This window comes from Toxorhynchites rutilus, chromosome 3 (assembly GCF_029784135.1).
Source record: "Toxorhynchites rutilus septentrionalis strain SRP chromosome 3, ASM2978413v1, whole genome shotgun sequence".
Lineage (NCBI taxonomy): Eukaryota > Metazoa > Arthropoda > Insecta > Diptera > Culicidae > Toxorhynchites > Toxorhynchites rutilus.
In genome coordinates, this window is record NC_073746.1 from 268,061,260 (window position 1) to 268,082,081 (window position 20,822).

At 38.2% G+C, this 20,822-nt stretch overlaps 1 protein-coding gene across 6 annotated transcripts in view; it reads right to left on the minus strand.

The window, feature by feature from the left end:
* Window positions 1-20,822, minus strand: part of LOC129775988 (nephrin) — a 497,623-nt gene that overhangs the window by 334,923 nt on the left and 141,878 nt on the right. The gene's annotated exons all lie outside the window — the stretch shown is intronic.

Sequence of the window (20,822 nt, forward strand, 5' to 3'; positions counted from 1 at the left end):
GAATCAATCGACGTATTCACAAATGAAAAGTTCGTGCCAATGCGGATCTGGGAGAGTATTTAAAAATTTTGGAATATGGTCAGATACTGTATTAGTTTATATACTACCCTTCTGTTTTGTTCGTTCCCATTTCAAACGAAATGAAGGAAGGTGTTTATAGCTTGTGGTCGATATCTGAGGGAAGTCGTTTAATCAAAAATTTAGAACGGAGCCAAATAAACGAAAAGCGTTGACAGCTTTTGACGATTCTCTCCATCAGTACTTTATTGTAGAAGTCCCGAAAGAGGCAGATATACAGGGTCTTTCAGATTAAACGCTCACGCAACAAATTTTAATAACTTCTACAAAAGTGAAACGATTTTTATTTTTAAAAAACGAAAATAAAGCTTATTTTAGGACATTTTCGATGTGACGAGGTCGTTTTTTCGATAATGCGTTTTAAACGGTTAACAAAATTCGTCATGCACAACTCTAACATTACGACTTCGATGCTATTGAAAATCCGAGTTATTTCTACTTTAAGTTCCTCCAAATTTTATGGCTTATTAACATAGCGACGGACCTTCACGTACCCCAGAGGAAGTAATCGACGACGAGAAATGTTGAAATACTTACCATAAGAGGACGAAGTTTCATTAGGGCTGCGGTTGTTGGAGTAATTCGATTTTTTTTTTGCGTGAGCGTTTAATTTGATAGACCCTGTACATGTGATACAATAATCAAATGCAGCGTTCGTTGAACGGGCAATGAGAGAGGAGAGAGGAAATATTGTGATTAAAGCATCGCCATTTCTTAATAGTTCGCAGAGGTATTTGCATCAATCAATAGAAGACATTTCTACGTATCTATTACAACAAAGAAAATTATACATCCTTTGAGACTAACTATTGAGCAACTGGAAAATGTTAAGTATTATATAAATGAAAATCCCGCATTCTGATTGGTTCATTGGCACAAAAAAAAATCATAGGAGGTTGTGTCCAAGATACGACCGCATTGTTGACGTAGAACTAAGCTATTATTCTATATAAGTCGCTTAGGGGCTGTCAACATACCACGTGGACAACTTTAGGGGGGGTATGGGTTACGAAAATGTCCACGCTTGTCCACGGTGAGGGGGGGAAGGGGTTTTGATAATGTCCACGTGGACACGTTAAGTATTTTTTAAAGTAAAACATTCAAGTTAGAAATCATTATTGAATGAGATCTGTTTTGTATTTACACGATTTTTAAACTTCACGCCCGCCCTGAGTACTCAGCATTCATCAATAAAAATACTGAACTGCCTGAGAGTGCTGCTCGGTCAAACATCCATATTTTTTCATATGACCTCTTTCCTGAAATGTATATTCTGAAGGTAACGCACATGAACTAGGATCCAATTTATTCCAATCGGTAATAGAGGGCCATTAAATCCGCCAGGATAAAGACACCCAATAACACAAAGAATGTTGGATTTTTTGTAGTATTAAAAATCACAACTTAAGTGCGGGTTGAACTCAGCTTTTGCTCTTGATGACAAAACTGGTTTGTTTTTGAGAACTCCCAAGGATTTCTGAACATTGAAACGAAAAACAAATTCTTCCATGAGTGTACGGGCCGTATCTCTGGAGATCTATTTTTTGCAATGATGTTCTTCATTGATGTCTGGTAATTTTTGTAATACGCTTCTTTTGAGTTGTCTGGAAAGTTCATGCTGCTACTGCTGATTAATTAAAAGAAAAGATTAATCTTTCATGCACATGAATTAGTAGATTCACTACAGATGTCGAAAATCACAGAAACGAAACCTCACGAAAAACATGTATGTAACATGCAAATATGCAACAATGCATGGACTACATATTAACCCATATTACAGAACCCGATCGGATTTGACATATCGCAATTCGAACGAAATAAACTTTTGCATTCTGCATTTCAAGGTTGCAACATTTGTACAATCCGATAGGATTTTACTCGATCAGATTAAGAGGGATAGAGACACGAATTTCGGACGTTTGTTCGAGCTCCGAAAAAGTAAAACAAAGAATATTTTTACCATCCATTATAATCACTATTTGTTTATTTATCTTTCAACGATAAAACAAAAATTGAACGGAATAAAATATATCCATAATTAGAAGCAGATCGAGTGAGGGGGTTCAAAAAAAAGTTTTGCCATGGTGTACAAGATCCCAGCACTTCTGGTTCTCTGAAACAAACAAATCGAACAGATTCTGAATCAGTAAAGATTTTTTCTTCCAAAAATGTTTATTAATCAGACTCAATTACTTATTATCTAACGTTTACAGAGTCAAATTTCACCTTAAAATCAGTAAAGATGCCACTATCGCATGAACTTCGGACATGCCAAAAACGTGTTTTTTGATAAAATGGCGGAAATTTCAAGAAAAAAATGCTGTTTAAAACATTTTTTTAAGTTTCTTATTTTTTTTTCAAATAGTAAGGTTACGAAATTATGATTTTTTATTGGTTCATGCGATAGAAAGATACATACAGATTGTATTCATATAAATATAGATTAATTGTTATGGCCGCACTAGATAAGATATCGCATCACTAAAATGGCTATAACTTGGTAAATAATGAGATTTTCGAAAAGTCTATTCTATGATATATTCTTAAATGTCTGAATTGGAGAAATATGAAGAAAAAAATTGATTTTTTCTCAAATTTCTAGACTAGAATACCCTCTTAAAGAACGCAACATTGTGCTAATTTCAAATACGACCGGATTCCGGAATAAGGGTTTATTTTACCGAAAAACACTTGAAGGGACTTATCTCAATCTGCGATTCGTTTCATAAACGCGACGAAAATACATATTTGTAGCGAATTGTAAAGGGCTAATCATTTACAAGAATGTTGAGTTAAAAAAAACATAGCAAGTGAATGGAACCCCGAAGCAGGTTTTCGCTTAAAGAAAGTTATGGCTGGGTCTGGTAGGACTGGAAGAAAATCTGTATTATGAGCTTCTACCAAGCAACTAGTTTCGATGAATTCCAACAAGACTGCTAGCAGCTGAGCGTATGGAAATCAACGATCCAGAACGCTTCTAGGGCACTTCTAAAACTCCACCCGCCTTACACACCAGATATTGCATCTTCAGACTGTTAAGATTCTTGTAAGAACTTCAACTTACTGCATAGCATAAGTTCTGAGAGGATGGAATTCTCAAATTGCATGAAGGATGCTGAAATATTCAGGAAAAAACGGTGCATCTATGACCGAAAAGATGTAGGCCTACAAAAATATGCTTTTGGTTTTTTCCTTAGAATGAGCACGAATTTTTCAGGACAATATTTAGCATGATTTAACAATTAAGGGTTGTAGGTCAACGGAATCACGATGATACTACAGATGTTTTGTTTTTTCTAGGTTCATTATAGCCATCAGGCACTACCGAACCTGTAAAAGCGAAAGTCATTGATGTTTAGACGAGAAAATTCTGTTTTCAAACAAATTGCTTGATTTCATTGTCTGATTTTTTGAAAATTCAAACAGCCAGCTAGCTTTAATGAAAATATTCGAGAATAAGCCCACAATCGATATTTTAAAATGGATATGGAGATAACGTAAATGGAATTCGGAAGAAAAAAATTAGCTCCCGGACAATGTTGAAAAAATTCGAAGATTTCAAGACAAATCGTTACCATTGGTAAGGCTATAATTTTTATCAATAAACATATGGAATAGAAAATAGAAACAAACTTGAAATGAAATTTAAGCGAAAAATAGAATTTATTGATTTTCCTCAAAACCAGAGGAATGTCCACGTGGACAACAGGGGGAGGGGTAGAAGGAATGTCCACGCTTGTCCACGAAGGGGGAGGGGGGTGTCTAAAATCATGCTTTTTCTGTCCACGTGGTATGTGGACAGCCCCTTATTCATACCTTCGGATATTATTCTATAATGCTGTGAAATTTTTGAAACAACTGCTTAGTAGAATAATCTCTGAAATGATTTTTTCATTGTAGAATTTGTTGACGATAATTGATTGATGATTCATTCTTGCCATCGCAAAACAATACACTAGCTGTTCATATGTCGCAATTTATTTCTTCATGTCAATGCAATGAAAATTTACCTCGAACGCTTTTCTTTTTTTTGCCTTTTTCGCAATTGACATAGACTCGGATAGACTCGATTATATACATGTTGCACCAGCACCATTATTCCACATCTTATAACTACATCAATATATCTTTGGCACCGCATGGAAACAACAACAATGACAACACTTGCAAGTATCAAATATCATACTACATGTTGTTTAGTATTACCTTAAAGGAATCGCACCTCTAGGCATCGTTCGTACAACGTAAACCAATCGCCAAACAAGCGTTCGCGATAGCATGCATACAGAGCCATACATTGGTGGCTTGAAACTACTAGGAATATAAAACACTTCTCATCATTTTGCGCTATTCTCAAAAGAAACGCTTCTGTTAATATTACTGGCCTCGAAAAAAGTTGTATTTCTTTCTCATGCTCGAGAGAAGCGCAGCTATCACCCTTAGTGGAGGAAGTTTTGCTACTGACAAGCGAAACCACATACAAAATTCCAGAACGACATTTACTTTCTCGGTGACTAAACAAGCGAAATAAACTCTTTTTGTTAATAACAACCTCGAAAACAGTAGCAATGCTTCATAGCGCTAATGCAATCCTAGCTGAAGGCAGTTTTGCAACTGGCACGCGAACCCAAATAACTTATAACATTCCAGTAAGAAATTCAAGATGCTTGGTATTCTCCAAATATTTTTTTGACGCACAACCTTATGATGACGGAAAACAAACAATGTTAATTGCTTGGAAAAAGACTGAATTATGCCACACAGCTTGTACTCTGCTGTAACACCCATCGATGCGAATTCGCTGATGAGTTTGTCAAGAACGACCGCCTTCACCACCAGCGGGGGGAGCTTGATTTTGGTTGCTGCCTGGGTAACGGCGTTTACATTTTCGACCGACGCGCCGAAATCGCCTACTTCGCTGTTGTTCGATGCGGTGTCACACTCGCGAAGGCTCGGTTCAGTGCGAGCGCTTTTCACTGCACCAACATCACGTGCATCATTGGATGACGCTTGCCTCGAAATATTATTGCCCCTGGTAATGCGTTCGTTTTTTGCAGGGCTCGAGCCTGCCTTCCTTTTCTTCTTGCTCATCATACACTACGCGAAGCGTCCAATTTATGACGCGGAAAGAAAAACACACAATACGAATAACGCGAAAAACGAAGAGAAAAACCAAACGACGATATTCAAGTTGGATTACCACTGGTGGGGTCCAATCTGAGATCGAAGCGCAGCGAGAGCAAAGTGAACTGGATTGCTCAACAGTCCGATGCCGAATGAAAGTTTGCCTCAGCGAGATCCACTGTTTATACTCTAGGCAAGTATTCCCCTTCATTCTTCTACTTTTCCTTTGTTCATGGGGACAAGAAAAATAGTTATTAACGTTAATTTTATTTCATAAAAACGTGACTTGTTTTCTGATTTGGCACCCTTAATGAAAGACGTAGTTCTACGTCAAAAATTATGCTCTCCCAGTTGTGCCCTTAAAGAGCAAATAATATGGCGATAATGTTGCAACATATCACGTTGCATCAAACAGACATCACAATTTTCAGTATCATATGAACAATTTGAATTCAACTGATTTTTTAAAAGGGCGTACCCAAAATCATTCAAAAAATATTAACTCAAAATCCAGATGTCTGATTAAAATATGATGTTTGACAAAGTCGAAGAAAATTAATGAACTATTCAGGAAAAAAATAAATAAATACACTGTAAAAAAAATTTACTAAAAAAATTAATTTAATATTAGAAACATTTATATCTCGAAACACCTTCACTTCAATATTCTGTATATTTTTATTGGAAACCCCTACTAATTCAACAATGCTTGACGCAAAGTGGTGTCGTGTCGGAATCGCCAAAGTTGAGTTTTTGAATATTTATGAAATTTCAATAATTTATGAAATCGTTGCCATTTAAGAAAGATAACATGAAAAATAGAACCTGCATGCGACTTTTCCAGAAATTCATGCGAGTACAAAACCACCCGCACCGTGCATCTATTTTGCAATGATGTTTTCAAAGCAATTTTCAAGCTATTGAAACATGTTTTCAGGTCAATAATTAACAATCATATCTCCTGGAAATTTTGTCTCTCGAATGAAGTGATTATCATACCACTCCGTTTAGCCGGCAAAGATGTATTAACGTTCAAAATCTTGCACTCCAAGCGTCACGCTTTCGTTTTCGAAACTTTGAACTTACACCCCGATACACAAATAAAAGACGTAGTCCTACGTCAACATATAAAAAAAAAATATGGAAGGGAGTTGTTCTAAGACATAAAAGTTTTAAATGTTGAATTCAATTCTTGAGTAAGATTTTTTGACAGTGTATTCAAAATGTTATTTTTCCAAAATAGTTAATAGATTTTCCAACAATTATGTGAAACATCATGCTTCAATCGGACATCTAAATTTTCAGTTACGGTTTTTGAAAGAAAGATCAATTATTTGAAATACGCTCTTATTAAAAATCAGTTTGGTTAAAATTTGCTGTGATTGATTTTGCATGAAATAGCTCTATGTTAAAGATGAGAGTTAATTTGAAAATCGATCGCTCGCGCAGCTCTGTGCATGATTATGTGCAATTGTTGAAGTATGTTGTACACAGAGAACAAACACTGCCACATGCGAACGGACACTGTGGTGAGAGGAATTATTGCAATTTATGCTCCACCTGATGGCAACTTGCTCACACGGTGATAGCGTAAAAGCAGAAATTCCTATTTTTCTACTGCTTTTAATTTTGAACAGTCTGTGTTTTATTTTATTGTTTTAAAATAGCAGTTCATGTGTTTTCGGTTTTACGAATAGAGTACCCGACCTAGATTATGAAATCCATTCAATTACGCGTTCCAACCATGTTTCCTATTAACCGTTAAATTCGAGTTCAATTCAATTCATCTGTGAACTGTGGACTCTCTCTGCGGTTGAGTTTCCCTTCCACTTCTACCGACCCCGGAAATACGTCAATGAACACACTTCCGCTTGATACAAACTGTCGCACTAAACAGGACCAGTCTCAAACCGCAAGCGGTTGTGCATCCTACTCAAATAACATTTATTATTATCTGCTCTATTTCCACTAGATTATCAGTGGTAGTGTAACGCAGAAGCCGGAATGCTCCGGGGGATATCCCACGGAGACGAGAGGGAATAAAAAGTTATCTTCATGTCTGCAGCGGCCTTCGGCTACAGCTTTGGGTCTCCGGTGGCCAAGAAACACCGGAGACAAGAACAATAAATGGGCCAGAGAGTAATGCGAGTGGAAGGAGACCAGCAACCCCAAAAGGAAACGATCAATTTTGAGATTTTTATTGCATCATACCGAAAAGATATCGTTGCGAAAAACTGACCATGCGTGTCGTTCGGCATTAGAAGGCAGACAGATGTGGCCTTGTTCCGCAATCTATTTTTACGCCTTCCTGTCCGGCACTCCCTTCCTTCCAAGAACATGCCTAGTGGACCAGCGCTTCGTACAAATTCGATATGCGGTTGGTTTGGATCGGATAACAAGATTCAACCATTTCCAAGATGGGTGGGAAGCGAACAACGAGAAATTTGTTCCACAATTTCAAAAATCCGAAGATTTTTTTCAAATAGAGCCCCGTCCAAATGAAGGTCAACCGCTGACCTTATCCCCTTTTGTAGCCTTCCAAGTAACAGTATTTTTGCGAAAGCTTCCCTCCTCTATCCCACTGTCCGAATCCAATTCGATGTCACTGAAGCATAAATCGGAATTGATTGTAACGTTTCCCGTGGTCCTTTCCTACCTTCGACCGTACCCAGACGTGCTCAGACAAACCCTGAATGGGGCAACAATCCTATTCCAATTTCCTTCCTCCGAAAGGAATGCTCGTTGTCTCGGCCAGAGGGATACATATCTCATTCCATTTTACGACTGCAACTTTTCACCGATTAGTTGACCAACGGCCGGATTCGCCGGAACCGCCCGGGAGCACATTCTTTCGGTCCCCCCGAACACGTGCATTGTTTGGTTGCTGTCTGGCAATATCTCTGCTTAGAATACCGACCAGGCCCGGTGGCCACGTGGAAGATTAATGGCCAAAGCTGGGCCGGGAGAATGGCAGCATGATGGGGCACAAAAAAAAACATTCCCAGCGCACCGGCAGCCTCACACAGCAACAGACATGGATCCGATAGTAATACGTTGTGCACAAACCAATGAGGATATTGAACAAACAATCGAACATTCTTTGGATTGTTGGAAGCCAAACGAACAGTGAAAGCAGGTCACATTTCACAAGAAAAGGGGGTGTGGCATTGTACCACGTAGAACCTCTAGTGAATGTGACATTTGCCTAAAGAGAGAACAAATCGAATCGGAAGTGCCAGAAAGGACTTGGGATGGCATTCGACTTGAAGGGTTTGCATGAATAACGAATGGCTACAAATTGGAGCACAATTTGTACTGAGTGCACTTACCCCGAACATGCAGTAATCGTTTGAGGATGCTTACTATGCTTTTCCACTAATTCAATTTATGTTTTAGTTATTTTTGCTGCACACATGAAAGGCGGGGGAAGGAAATCCATTGTTTTAACCGAGCGATGGCTGAGATGGTTGATAATTCGCATTGTCTAAGTGCGACCGTGTAATAATTATTACACTGGGTTCAACACATCACGCAATCTTAAGTGATCTGTGAAAACACCGAAAATTATGTGAAAATCGTTTCCAAAAACGATCCATTACGTTGGTATCCAAGAAACAAACCACCAAGCTGGGGTTCCATCATTCGTAAGTCCGGAAACATCCTAATAGAAGCAGTTTGATGAGGTAGAATTAAGCTGGTTGCGAACTAAGTTTCCCTTTGTCATCGCTGGTTGCCATAAAATCGGAGTCAATTGAGCAATATAACCACCAACACAACTGAACAAGCTCCTATTGTCGTGTCACTGTAATTATATATACCACCGTTATTAGTAAAAAGCTAGTACTATCGGTCTCTTTGTATTTTGCTCACCTGTATACCGTGTTGTTTCGTTTGAGAAGAACCCGAGGATAACCCATCCAACATTATCGAGTTTGTGAATTGTTGCAAAAGTGTACACTTTCGTTGCAGAAAAATTTTCGGTAATGCTGTGGCAAAGGTGAAAAAGAAACTGTTTTTCTGTTCGTTTGAGTGTACCGAGACGTATTCAAGTTCACACAAACGTGAAGCTGCTCCTAGCAATGAGGCTATTATGAAGGAGCAACAGTCGTTCGACCGTTCGATTAAGGAGTCCAAGGAGGAGTCGATGCAAGTACGCAACGCATTTGAAAAGTTTGAAAAAATCGTGTGGAGCTCTTGATGCTGGTTACAACTACCAAGTACATTGAAGAGTCTCAGGAGTTCCTCGTTATTCGGTTTGATGGCATGAAAGCGGACGTGAAAACATTCAGGGTTGACATGGAGAAATTAAAAGCGGAAAATGTTCGTATGCAAGAGGAAATTGACGAATGGAAGGGAAAACATCAAGTAATGACTGGGAATATAGATCGCCTCGAAGTGGAATTAGACAAGACACAGCGGACAACTTTATCAAGGAATTGTAGTGGTTTTGGGATTGCCTATCGTCGAAAATGAGAACACAACACACCTCGTTAGTAAGGTTGGCATGAAAATACGATTCCCGAACAATACTGATTCGATTGTAACTGCTCATAGAGTGGGCCTGAAAGGTACTGAAAAACAATATGACCCGGTTCTCGTTTCGTTCAGCAATGAGAGATGGAAATAGAAGTTCTTCGATTGCAAACGGTCCCATGGTTCTCTACCAGTGTCGGCAGTATTTGAAGGATTTGCGGAAGGTACGAAAACGATCCTTGTGCGTGATGAACTTACAACACTTGTACGAGAGCTGTTACAGGAGGCTAAAGAGCTGCAAGCTGTTTTCGATATAAAGTATGTCTGGCCAGGCAGGAACGGCAGGATACTAGTTTCTATTACGTTTCGTTATCATGGATCCTGAGACTGCCACAAATAATAATTTCTATTTTGATACCATCGATGATCTCAACAAAAATATAACTAAAATTGCGAATCGTTTTTCTCTCAAAATCCTACAAAATTCGCTCACGTTTGCTGAAGACTGAAGAAGGACGGGAAGCTGCGAGGAGTATTTACACGGCATGGTGTCCTATTTGTGAAGAAAGTTGGCGATGAACAAGATATCGTCATATCTACGGATGATGATTTCCATCTATCGTGAAGCCCCTCCTTATAAGCTTTTGTTTATCCCTTTTTCCTTCCCTTTTTCCTTCCCTGTATTCCATGATTCCCCACCTGAAAGTCTGTTTCGTGTTGCTGCTGTTGGTGCTAAATGATATGCTGCTGCTGCTGTGCGACCTGTTTCGCGATCTGTTCACTGTTCCTGTATTTGGCGATCCACATATGTCTTGTTACTGTTTGTGCCAAAAATATGATGTTAATGTTTTGTTTTGTATAATGTTTGTTATAAAGGGTGTGTCACATCAAATTGCATCACGGAAAAAACGCTGTAGAAATTTAATGTTTAGGAATTGTATCTTCAGCTTTCGCTTATAATCAGATAAGAGTGTATAGATCACGTTGGCCATGCTTCACTGTCAATTTTTCGTAAATTTGGAAAAATGTCGTCGAACGGAAAAGAGCGTCGTGAATTAATCCTGCGCACTCATTTCGAGAATCCGGAGTTGTCACATTGGGACATCGGTAAGATGCTGGGAATCGTCCAATCCACGGTCAGCAGAGTACTAAAACGATACTTCGAGAACCTAACCATCGTCCGGAAGGTGAAGAACGGCAAAAATGGATGCTCCGTCAGTGAAAAAGATCACAAGCGCGTAGTTAAGCAGTTTAGACGTGATCTGAGAAGTTCGGTCCGGGATGTCGCCAATAAGCTGAATTTGTCAAGTTCATTCGTCCAGCGGACCAAGCAGCGGGAGGGCCTGCGTACATACAAGGTTCAGAAGGCTCCTAACCGCGACGAAAGGCAAAACATGGTGGGGAAGACGCGAGCCCGGAAGCTGTACACCGAAATGCTGACGAAGCCGCATTGCCTGGTAATGGACGACGAAACCTACTTCAAAGCGGACTTTCGTCAGCTGCCGGGCCTGTTGTTCTTCTTCGCAGAGGACAAATTCAGCGTTCCGGAGGAGATTCGCAAGCAGAAACTATCCAAGTTTGCCAAAAAGTACATGGTGTGGCAAGCGATCTGCTCTTGCGGAAAGCGGAGCGCCCCCTTCGTGATGACCGGCACGGTAAACGGGCAGGTTTACCTTAAGGAGTGCCAACAGAAGCGCTTACTACCACTATTGAAGCAGCACGAGGGCCGGACCATCTTCTGGTCGGATCTCGCTTCGTGCCACTATTCAAAGGACGTGTTCGAGTGGTACGAAGCCAACGGGGTCACCTTCGTGCCAAAGGAAATGAACCCGCCCACCCAATGAGCTTCGCCCAATAGAGAAATATTGGGCGATTATGAAGCAGGCCCTCCGGAACCCAAAAGTTGTCAAATCGGAGGCGGACTTCAAGAGAAAATGGATTTCTGTTCAAAAAAAACTACAACCTGACGTTGTACAGAACCTTATGGACGGGGTAAAGAGGAAGGTGCGAGCATACGGGCTTGGGCTCGAAGTATGAATAAAAAGAAAATGCCAAAAGTTGTTTAATAGTTTTTATTTTACTGTCTAAAATGTTAAAAAGGATCGGTCTACTGGGCGAATTTCTACAGGGTTTTTTCCGTGATGCAATTTGATGTGACACACCCTTTAATGAAGAATGTAGTTTCTGAAATGCTCTTTTATTATCCTCCTTTGATAGCTAAGTCTGTTTATTTATCTAATGGCTAATACTACCAATTTTAACACCTCGACAAACTGGTACATTCCAGATACTGTGATGAAAATAAGCTCTCTGTATGCTGTGTGAATTGCCAAAGTATTTGTGCTCGTTCGCTTTGTTAAATTGAGAAAATGCGTCTGATTGTTGAAATAGGTAATGTAGACATTTTATGTGTTAGTGAATCGTGATTGAATGAAAATATTGACAATTCTATTATATCTATTGATGGATATGAAATTGTTAGGCATGACAGAGTAGGTCGTTTGGGCGGTGGCGTTTTAATTTATATAAAAAATGGTATAACCTGCAATTTGATCACGAAGTCCAACAATCAAAACAGAGTTACTAATACTGAATTGATTACCATTGAACTACTACTGCAGAATGAAAAAATACTATTGACTACGCTTTACAACTCACCGGAAGTAGATTGCTCTGAATCACACGAATATTTGTTATTGTCTTATGCAAGTTCATACAATTTTAATTATTTCATAGGTGATTTTAACACGAATCTTTAAGTAAATTCACCTAAATCGGATAGATTACGTAACGAGCTATCTACTCATTCGGTACAATCCTTGGACAGAGAGCCAACTTTATTCTTCAGAAACGGTGCATCTCAATTGGACTTGATTTTGACCAACGATGCTTCTAGAGTTCTGAGATTCTATCAAATAGAAGTTCCTGTACTATCAAACCATGATCTTGTGTTTGCATCTCCTGATTTTAATCATAATATATATCCCACGAATTTTCAGTTTCATGATTATAATGCCATATAGTTTGACTTATTGGTAAATGCTTTCTACTCAGCAGAATGGAGATATTTTTACAGTTCAAATGACTCTAATCAAAAATTGGAATTTTTTTAACAATTTGTTAACAGATCTACATGATATGTTTGTTCCCATCATACAACTCATTCTAACCAATCCTTGGTTTGATTCTACCATAAGTAGAGAAATTGTTAATCGTGATTTATTATATAAGAGATGGAAAAAATTTAAAAACCCTAATTATCTTTTGAATTTAAAAAGTGCAAGAAACAAAGTAAATGAGCTCAGACGATCAGCCAAACGCAATCATTTTTCAGCCAGGCTGGATACAAATCTATCAATAAAAGAAACTATGGAAAAATGTCAAGAAGATAGGAATAAATACACTGGAGACACAAGTTGTCAATACGTTCACTGCCGATGAAATCAATAATTCTTTCTGCAGAAATTTTACTGATAATAACTCAATAATTCATAATTCTAGCGAATCAACGAATGTTGAGCGTGAACGTTTTTACTTTGATAAATTTGAAAAAATCTAAAGTTATACCTAAATATAAAGAAAAAAACACAATTTAACTCATTGGAAAACTTGAGGCCTATCAGCATCCTAAACAGCGATGCTCAAAATATTTGATTATATTGGAGCTAAAGCGTTTGACAGTGTCTCTCATGAAATACTGTGCTACAAACTAAAAACGAAATTTACATTTTCGGATCATGCAGTTAACCTTATTAAATCCTATCTATCCTCAAGGTGGTTTTGAATAATGGAGTTTTCTCTTCATTTCTCTCAATAACATCAGGAGTTCCACAGGGTTCAGTATTAGGACCTATTTTATTCTCCTCATATATAAATGACCTCCCTTGTGTAATTCAGAATTGCGCAATTCATCTCTTTGCAGATGATGCACAAATATATTATAGTTGTTTAGAAAAATCTGAAATTGAAATCTTTCAGGAAATTAATCGAGACATAGCAAGAATTAATGAATGGGCTTGCAATAATAAACTAGCATTGAATGCAAATAAAACAAATGCAATTTTTATTGGTGGTTCTTTCCATGACTTTTCAGACATTCGTATCGAATCTATATTCGAATGGGATAAATATGTAATGTCACAATGTGGAAAAATGTATGCCTTTTTGCGAATTCTTTCCAGAACTTCGTCATTTTTATCCACTGCTACAAAACTGATGTTATTTAAAAGCTTATTTTTTCCATATTTCTTAGTGCGCGATTTTCTACTTAGTTCTATTCATGTGACAACCTTCAATAAATTGAAAGTCGCCTTAAATTCATGTATACGCTACGTTTTTAACTTAAGGAGGTATTCTAGCGTTTCACATCTTCAGTATCTATTTATAGGATGTCGATTAGAGAATGTCAGCAAACTTCGTTGTTGTTCACTTTTACATAACATTGCGACTACAAAACAACCCAGTTATTTACCCAGCAAACTTCAAATTGCGAGGAGCAGTCATTATAAAAAATATATACTACCGCGGTATCGTACATCGAAGTATGGGAACTCATTTTTTGTTCGAGGTGTCGTACATTGGAATTCATTACCTGCCTTTCCTTCTAATCAAAAATCGTTTTTGCTTTCAAGAAAGGATGTAAAGAGTATTTTAGATAAGTTAGTTGAATGATATATTGTAAAGAGCATTTTTTGATAAACAGTGTTTGGATATTATGTGTATCTTAATAATCTCCAATAAAAATTAATTAGTGGCACTTTCTACTAGGAACTCACTTAATGTAACATAAAAAAGACTTGGTCTTAAGTTACAAAATATGAATAAATATAATAATAATAATGATAATAATAAAATTAACATAAGAGGAATGAATAACCCGAACAAATTTGACAGCAAAATGGAGTTTTTGAATAGATATGTTGGAGTGTTTGATGTTTTTGTGGTAGGAGAGACTTGGGTGCAAAATGAACGTACGAATCTTTTCAAGATAAATGGTTACAAGTAATTTTTTTTTTCCTGTTGTCCTAAATGTTCTAGGGGTGGATTGGCAGTTTACGTTCGGGAAGCTATCGTGTTTGATAAGCTGGGAAATGTACATGCAAATGGTTTCCTCACGTGCACCTGTGGCTAGATGCAAGTGGAACCCCGTTTCACATTCACGCTATTTATAGACCTCCTTCGTTTGATTCATCAGTTTTCTTCAGGAATCTGGAGTCTTTGCTATCAGCTTCAACAACCAATCAGTTTCATGTCATTGTTGGAGATGTTAACGTCCCGACTAATCAAACTGAGAGTTGTGTTACAAGTGAATATGTTAACTTGTTGAAATGCTACAATTTTTCAGTTTCAAACACTTATCCAACATTACCAGCCAGCACCAATGTTCTATATTATGTAGTTTGTTCCGAAACAGTGCTGAATAACATAGTGAATGAAACTATATTCAACGATTGTAGTGACCACAACTTTGTTCTATCCATCTTCAATGTGCACAAGGATGTCACATGTCGAACGTTCAGTAAAATCATCACCAATTACCGCAAGTTAACAGAAGCTTTCAAAGTAGAGACAGTATGTATACCTGAAGGAACCTCTTTTGAACGTTTGGTGTATGTGTTGGATTTGTATAACCGATTAGCTGACCTGGCAAACTTCGTCCAGCCCAAAATTTGTTTTTTGTTATCAATACCTTCAAACATTCACGTTTTCTTACTAAGCGCAAGTTCATGAGCCCAATCGCAGAACTGTTCATTGATTGATCTTCCAATCGACCTCTTTTACCTTTTACCTTTTACTAAAAAAAATCCTAGTACTTCTACCAAAACTCATCATTATAATATCAGATTATTTTCAGACACAATTCTCGGTCAAGATTTTTCAACCACTTGCAAATAACATGTTTCTCCGTTACATGGAATAAATGTAAATATGATAGAATAAACACCCCTCCCCTTAGAGAGAAGAGAGGAGTGTATATTCCCCATAGAAACGTTTCGTGCCCCCTAAAATCCTCACATACCAAATTTGGTTCCATTTGCTTGATTAGGTTTCGAGTTATGCAGAAATTCGTTTTTCATTTATATAACAGCCCACCCTAAGAGAGGGGGGAGGAGTGTCTAACCACCATAGAAACATTTATTGCACCCTAAAACCTCCGTATGTCTAATTTGGTTTCATTTGTTTGATTAATTCTCGAGTAATGCACAAATTTGTGTTTCATTTGTATGGCAGCCCGCCCTAAGAGAGGGGGGGAAGAGAACCATAGAATCATTTATTGCACCCTAAAATCTCCACATGCCAAATTTGGTTTCGTTTGCTTGATTAGTTCTCGAGTAATGCAGAAATTTGTGTTTCATTTGTATGGCAGCATCCCCTTAGAGAGAGGGGTGGAGTGCATAACCACCGTAGAAACATTTATTTCGCTCTAAAATCTCCATATTCCTAATTTGGTTTCATTTACATGATTAGTTCTCGAGTAAAACAAAAATCAAGAAGCAAAAATCAAAGGTCACTGTCCCTGGATGTCCTTTGATTTTTGGAAATGGTTATGGATGAAGGATGATATTCTTCAGAGACATAATTTTTTTTTCTCATGATGGTAATATAAGAAACCTGTTACAGTACGTCTCCCGACGAGTACAACAAGTGAAAAATCTGTGTAAAAGGGACTACTATGATAACCTGTTCCGGAATGCCGATCGAAAAAGTATGTGGAATAACTTGAACGAAATTTTCGGGCTAGAAGATCAGGATTATTCAGTAAAGATCGGCGTGGATGGACAGTTAACTTCACATGGTCCTGCCGTTGCCAATCGTTTCAACGAGTTTTTCAGTTCCATTGGACCCCAGCCGTTAAAATATTAGAACAACTTCTGGTATCGAGAATTACCAACTTTTTCAACCACAATAATGTTTTGTATAGCCATCAATAGGGAAGAGGGGGGCACATTCGGACACTTTTTTATCCTTGATTTTTAATATTTTTTGTGTTGATGCGAATGATTTATTCGAATTTTTGAAAATTGCCTTTTGTGAATTTTGTAATTTTATAATTTGTAATTTTTGAAAAGTGCCCCGAATGGGCACTTTCGGACAACGATTTCCAGCATATTCTACATTTTTCTGTTTATTAGTATTTTTCTGAAAGGAAACTGCTCGCTATGAGAGTCAGTAAAAATTCGTGATTTTGCTTTCTTCCGTTTTCGAGTGGTGGTTTTCCGCTGTGAAGTTTTTGGAAAAGGTTCAACATTTTTCGGGGACAAAGTTGCTAAAGTAAAATCTCTCTGTGCTGTAGATGTAATGTTTTGCAGCATTATTGTATTACCCGATGAGTCAGTTGCTACCTCCGCTCCAGTAGGTGAAATTATTTGAGCATTCAAAATCCTTGTCCGAAAAAACCTTTCTTGGGAATGAATAGCAACCATCATTTAGCAAGAATCATTTTGAATTCAGCTAGTATATTACTCAGATTGAAAGAATTATTATAAAACCGATGCAACTATACATGAAAGGTCGTATATAGAAATAGTATAGTAGCTCTGGGAAACTGAGAGCTTTTGCTTGAAAGGGCCCATAACTGAAACACCCAGCGGTTGTAAGCGATTTGTGACATAAGGTGGAAAAAATACATGAATTGTGAAATTTTCTCGACAATATTTAATTGTTTCCAAAGTGCAATGACTTCTTGATTGTTTTTTAATTTTTTGAAATTGATTCGTTTACGTTGCTTTTTGCTACCTTTTTCAAATGTTCCAGAACATTGAGAAACAGTTTTCCCGTTATGCAACCGTTAGTGGGGAAATTAGCAAAGACAATGAACCTAGTTGGACCACCTGTGAGCTGGAATCATGAAAACGTTCTATTAGAAACTAGTTCGATAGCTTTTTCCATCTCATCTTTGTTGATGCTGGTTCTATCGGTTCTCTTTTTGTAGTTTTGAACCATCATTAGGTCTGACGCCTTTAAATACCTTGGTGTAACTCTCGATGCCGCGCTTAGTTGGGAAAATCACATTATTAAACTCCATAGAAGCCTAAGTTCAGTTTGCGGAATGTTGTGGAAAGTTTCTCAATTCCTGCCGCACAAACAGCTCTGCACCATGTATCATGCATTCTTCCAATCAAAGCTGCAGTATATGGTGTCAATTTGGGGAGCAGCGCCTAAGGCTGCCAATTCTACAACGTGTCCAATACAGATGCCTAAGAATTGTTCAAGTAAACCACGACTGTATTCATCTGTCTGTTTATAATCTGAAGTCAGTCCATCTATTTTATCAATCCCTGCCCTTCGTGAATTTCGTGAACTTCGTGAAGCTACGTGCAGAGAAAGCAAGGAGCTCTTTCTAATCGGCGTCCGAGGACTGAGGCAATGAAAAAATCATTCACGTATTATGGGAAACATCGCTAGAATCAACTGCCACTTAGTCTACGAACTCAACAAAACATGACAGACTTCAAACATCAACTTAGAATGCGTATTAGAGAAAATATTCGTAACTACATCACCTGAGTGCCTGAGGTGTTGAATCTCTGTGAACTCTACTGAGTACTGCTGCTCAACACCCCCTTCAAATAGATTAATCTAACTGGGGGTGCAGTCTACCCATCCCAACTCCATGGATTAGCCACAACAGCTGTTCGAAGGAACCACCATAATTATAATTCCTGTGTGCATAAAATATATTGTATAATGTTATCAATATTTATCTATATATATATAAATGGATTTCTGTCTGTCTGTCTGTCTGTCTGTCTGATTCTTATGGACTCGAAAAGTACAGAACCGATCAACATGAAAATTGTTATGTAGGGGTTTTTGGGGCCGGGGAAGGGTTTCGCGATAGTTTGAGATCCCTCCCCCTCTCTAAGGGGGGGCTGCCATACAAATGAAACACAAATTTCTGCATTACTCGATAATTATTCAAGCAAATTTAACGAAATTTGGCATTTGGAGGTTTTAGGGTGCAATAAATGGTTCATGAAACATTAAACACAAATTTCTGCATTACTCAAGAATTATTCAAGCAAATGAAACCAAATTAGGCATCTGAAGGTTTAAGGGTGCATTAAATGTGTGACAAGTCACCTGTTGGGTTTTCGTTGTTGGTTTGAGATTCACTCCACCCACGGTATTTATTAAAATTATTGTTAAAAAAAAAGAGAAAACACTACAGCAAAATTTAAAAACAGCTAGATAGGTTCCTTCGCATAAAATTTAAAAAAATATCTTTATTATTCCAATAAATAAAAACCTAATAAAAATAAAATGACAGATTAAAAAAAATATATAGATATCTAGGGTTAAAGGACGGTACATAGTCATACACAACACGAATCAAGGTTTGTAAACAGCACAATCAACATTACACGACACATTGAAAACATCGCACAGGTTGGCACGACTGAAGGCGGTAAAAGGAACCCGAACGAGTAGATTTTGGCGGGTAGAGAGAGTTCCGGGGGGATCGATTCGGGACTTACGAGAGCGACCGCACAAAGACGAGACGCATTCTAGAGAAATCCAAATCCAAAAGTTATTTTATGGAACAAAATTCCCCACGATCAAGTCCCTTCACAAATTGGGAGTCGCAAGCCGTCCAACTAATCAACACCAAGTTGTGTGGCGGTTTCGTGCTGAGATCCATCGAAATCATCAGATGTTTGTTCCTGGTGAGACGTGGTGGATCATCGATCGAGCCGAGAACCAGAGCTGAGATCCCGAGGAAGAGAACGCCTGAAGACAACGCAGTGACGAACCGGATCTAAATCTCCGCCGGAAAGACGAGCCAATGCGAGCAACCAAGGAAGGATCAACGGCGGGCCCTGACACTGACACACGACACTTGTGAGTACCCTGTAAAGAGTGAGGAGCTAGGGAAATAGGGCAGGAGAGAATTTTTAAATAAAAGTCCGTCTTGTTAGGAAACCTAAGAACATGGTGTTTTCCCTTTTCATAACCTGGCGAGACCATAGACGACCCTGGGAGGTTATAAGAGAGTCCATGCGGACAGCTAGAAACAAACAGGTTAAGTTTCAAATGTTTCTATGGTGGTTAAACAAAAATTTCTGCATTACTCGAGAATTATTTAAGCAAATAAAACCAAATTAGGCATCTGAAGGTTTAAGGGTGCAATAAATGTTTCTATGGTAATTAGATTCTCCACCCACCTTTCTAAGGGGGGGCTGCCATACAAATGAAACACAAATTTCTGCATTACTCGAGAATTATTCAGGCAAATGAAACCAAATTAGGCATCTGAAGGTTAAGGAGGGGGGGGGTAAATAAATGTTTCTATGGTGGTTAGACACTCCTCCCCTCTCTCTGGGCGGGTACTGCCATACAAATGAAACATACATTTCTGCATAATTCAAGAACTAATCAAGCAAACTGAACCACATTTGGCATGTGGAGGTTTTAGGGAGCAAGAAACATTTCTAAGGTGGTTCAACACTCTTCCTATCTTTCTGAAGAGGGGAGGGGCAGGTCTGCCATAGAAATGAAACAGTTTTGTTAGAAATACTAGGAATTTCATAGAAAAAGGTAAATTCAACGGGGTCAATTAGAAGATCAATCAATGAACAGTTCTGCGATTGGACCCATGAACTTGCCCACAGTAAGGAAACGTGGATGTTTGAAGGTATTGATAACAAAACACAAATTTTGGGCGGGACGAAGTTTGCCGGGTCAGCTAGTGTTATAATAAATGTAATAAATGTAAAAAAAAACAGAAAAGGTGGAGCTAGATGGCTAAAGAAAATTGAAAGAATGATAAACTGTATTTTGTTCAACTAATCCGATAACTGGAGGGATCACTTTGGACTATCATCAAATAACATCTAAACGGAACCAACGGAGAAGTAGATCTGCTCTGAAACTTCACTAGAAAAAACGTTAAAAATGGTCTTGTATATTTGGTTTGTAGTAGTATCAATACAATTCAAGTACATTGAATTGGTCATTCTACTAAGTTTCCATTCATTCACATACTCATCCGTTTTTCGCAAATTGTATTCGAGAGCATTTTTATAGCTTGCGTATACCCGGTTGGCTAGGACACTTCCAATCGTAATGAGCAATGCTAGAGAGGAAACATTCCAGAAATACCAGAGAGTTTGGACATTCTCTCAGATCCCTGGTTTCCTCTG